A 4,401-nucleotide genomic window follows, 5' to 3' on the forward strand; every position below is an offset into this window, starting at 1 on the left:
TTGCTCAATTTAGATGCTGCTCCCTAATGGTTAACCGCTTCAATATTCGTTAAACCCAAAGTAAGCCACATAAACTTCCATGTATGCTCCACATTTTGAGACGTAACCCGTTTCTGCAAAGATCCTCCAATCCCTGGATAAAATTTAACAATCTCCAAAGACTTTACTTTAATTTGAATCTTGGCCGCCTAGAATTTCTCACAAGACCTAAACCAAAATTCCATAATACACACACAAAGATAATTGATAACTGATATGCAATAGAGGGTTGTAAAGTATGTTTACAATGATCTCAAGATATCCTAACACCTTCATATGGGGGGGGGGGGGGGGGGGGTTGTTTAGTCAAAGGGCCATTTTCCCAAATTTATATACCATTTGATGATTGCTCATAAAACTTGTTTTCTTTGCCAAAACCATATAAAGATTTGATGCGCACAGCCTTGATCGAGTTCACTAAAATCGATCGGCTAATTGCCACCATGCGGAACTTTTTTCAACCAGTTGAGAAAATCGTTAGTTATAAATGCATTATTCTACAACTAACTACAAAGTGGTTGAAAAGTCATCTGAAGATCAATCTGTTAAGAAACCACAACTGGTTGATACTCAGTTGATTTTTCTACCAATTTGTAGTTAGCTGTAGAATAATGCATTTATGAACTAATTTTTATGAAATAACTATAAGTTGGTTGGAAAATCATCTAGAAGTCAACCAATTTGAAGGAAAATCCAGTAAAGAAAGTCTTAAAGTCGGGCGGAGCCGACTTTATGATACCCTACACCACTTTGCTAATTTAGTAGAGTTCCGCATAACAATTAAACGTTTTAATGGGAGAATTCAATCATACACGCCATTATTATAATTATAATTTAAAGTTCAAAGGACTAAATATGCCGAAGCATTTGTATCTTTTAAATTCGGACTTGTATTGCCCATTTGGTGCAAAATTAATTTGAAATCGGATAAAAAATATGTATGGGAGCTATATCCAAATCTTAACCGATCTCGATAAATTTTAGCAAATGTATTTCTGAGCTGTATTTGATATATTTCCCCAAATATTGTTGTTACAGAGGGCATATTACGGCTGCGGAGGACAAAAATAACAAATCGGATGAACAATATATATGGGAGCTATAGCTATATCTTAACCGATTTCGATCAAATTTGGCATACTTATTTTCAGGTCCAATCTGATCGTACGTGCAAAATATCATACTATTCGGACTGATATTACATGTTTGGTGCACAATAAAAGGCAAATCGGACGAAGATATATATGGGAGCTATATCTAAATTTTGACCGATTATCTCCAATTTCAATAGGGTTCGTCCTTGGGCCAAACAAATCATTTGTGCAAAATTTCATCTGGATAGGGAAATAAATGCGAACTGTACTTTGTTTACAAAAATACATGGACAGACGGACGGACGGACAGACGGACGAACTGACATGCATAAATCGACTCAGAATGTGATTCTATGCAAATCATCAAAAGGAAAAGGAAAGGTCTACCTCGTTTCCTTTTGCCTGTTACAAACAAATGCACAAAGACATAATACCCTGACCACCTTGTGGTGTAGGATGACTGGTTATATCACAATAATTTGCAATAATCCGCATAATACATTTCCAAAAATACTTTGATATAAATGCAACGTACAATAATACAAGCTAGTGCTCAATACACAAGAACATATGCCTAACACAAACAGTGCAGCTAGGGTATCTGTAGATAACACTCCTTCTTCAAATAAAAACAAGTAAAAAAACATTAAGTTCGGCCGGGCCAAACTTTTAATACACTCCACCTTACGGTAAAGGAAACATTAAAATTCCGAACATCGGGAGGTACCGTTATATGGGGCTATACAAAAACGTGGACCTATATATACAATGATTCGCCACACGAACTAGGACCCATTATGACCTACAAATACCAATTTTTAGGCAAATCAGTGAAAAAATGTGGGAAAATATCAAAATACCTTTATATGGGGTCTATACCAAAGCTTGGACCTATACATGCAATCTTTCGCCACACAAACTGGGACCCGTTATGACCTACAAATACTAATTTTCAGACAAATCCGTGAAAAAATGTGGCATAAATCGTACCGTTATATGGGGACTATACCAAAACGTGGACCGATATATCTCATTTTCAATACCAACCATCCTAGACACAATACAAGTGGCTCTGCTAAATTTTGGCGCTCTACGTCAAATAATGTGGCCTGTATCGTGATTTAAACGACTTAGAATTTTATGCTGATTATGAATATATATACTTTATGGGGTCTACGACGAACATTTAAGGATGTTACAAACGGAATGACAAAGTTAATATATCCTCCTTTCCAAGGTGGAGGGTATAATAAAGAATTTGATTATCAAAAAAAAAATAAATAAATAAATAAATAAATAATAATAATAATCATAAATAATAAATAAAAACAACTTTTTTTATCGTATTGTTTAACTGACCAAAAATCACCTTAAAAGAAATTGGTTTATAGTTACTTTAAAAGTAACTGGTTATATTTTGTTTCAAAGTAATGCTGGAATGGACAATTGTCCTAGCCTAGCTATGTTAAAATAGTTAGTTGGCGTAAAGGAAATAAATCAAAAAATAACCAGTTGTGGTTTTTCTTAACAGCGTTACCTAAAATTTGAAGCAATTTGTCGATGTTTTTCACCGCACAAGTAAAATATATGTAGTTTTATGAAAATGACCCATATATGTCGGACGAAATTTTATAAATTTTATTTATTTATTTTATTTTTTGAGAACAAATAATACAAAAAATGTGGAAAAAATTGGAAAATATAGCCATTGGGAAAACTGTCAATTCTTGAGACGTTCATAGTTGGTTGATTTAAGTAACACGGACGCACAAAAAATTTACCATAGTTGGGAAGTTGAATATTTGTGTACGCTATGTCGAATTTTAGGTAACACTGGTACATTCATGGTACATTCGTGGACCTGCATACATTTTTTTTTTTGTCACAGGCTGTGGTGCCCATTACGAACTTCAAATACGAAATTTGTTACAATTACGGTGAATAAATACGACATCTCAAACAATTTCGGTAAGTATTGTACGTAAAGTCGTCAAAATACCGAATATAGGGAGGTACTGATATATGTGGCCTATACGAAGACCTGGACCTGCATAGACAATTTTCTGTCACAGACTAGTTCCCATTACGAACTTTAAATGCGTAATTTAAAACTATTACGGTGAATAATGACGCTAAAATCGTCAAAATACCGAATATTGGGCGGTACCGTTATATGGGGGCTATACGAAGACGTGGACCTGCACAGACAATTGTCTGTCTTAGGCTGTAGTATCCATTAAGAACTTCAAACACCAAGTTTGAAACAATTCCGGCGAATAATGTCGCTAAAATCATCAAAATACCGAATATTGGGAGGTACCTTTATATGGGGGCTATATGAAAACGTGGACCTACATGGCCCATTTACGAACTTATCCTGCCTACTGGAAAATAAACATGTGTGCAAAATTTTAGCCTTCTATCTCAATTCGTTCGAAAGATAGCGTGATTACAACAGACAGACGGACAGAGGACAGATAGACAGACATGGCTAAATCGACTTAGAATTTTACGCTGATCAAGAATATATATACTTTGTTGGGTCTGACATGAGTATTTCGAGGTGTTACAAACGGCATGACAAAAATAATATACCCTCCATAGTATGGTGGAGGGTATAAAAATGTACGATTTCGAAATGCGAAATTCAAGCCATTACTGATTCAAACCACACTAATATATAGAGCCAAATTTATTTTTGTACCAAATTCCTTTACACATTCTAAATTTGAAGACTGTATGGGTAGCCAATCAATATATATGTGAATAGAAGTTCTAATTTTTTTGAAGGAACCTCCGATTCTGTAACATCTAAAATTTATATAGCCTATTTGTCGCTAAAATCATTATAATAATTGAGGGTCAAACAAGCGTAGAGAACGATTTTATAGAAACGATTTACGAACGATGAACTTACGGTGAGAATACATAAAACACACACACACATATATATATATATATATATATATATATATATATATATATATATATATATATATATATATATATGTGTGTGTGTGTTTTATGTATTCTCACCGTAAGTTTATATTCTGAAATTCAACAGAAGGAGTCCCTTGTGAGTATTCTACCCTCTGAAAAAGAATTGTCTATATAGGTCCACGATATCGTATATCCCCCATATAACGGCACCCCCGATATTCGGTATTTTGATAACTTTACCCACATTTTTCAACGGAATTGTCTGAAAATCCACACAAGGAGTTCCATGTGGTCACTTTATACCTCAGCACAGAATTATCTATATAGG

Source organism: Musca domestica, unplaced genomic scaffold (assembly GCF_030504385.1).
Source record: "Musca domestica strain aabys unplaced genomic scaffold, Musca_domestica.polishedcontigs.V.1.1 186, whole genome shotgun sequence".
Lineage (NCBI taxonomy): Eukaryota > Metazoa > Arthropoda > Insecta > Diptera > Muscidae > Musca > Musca domestica.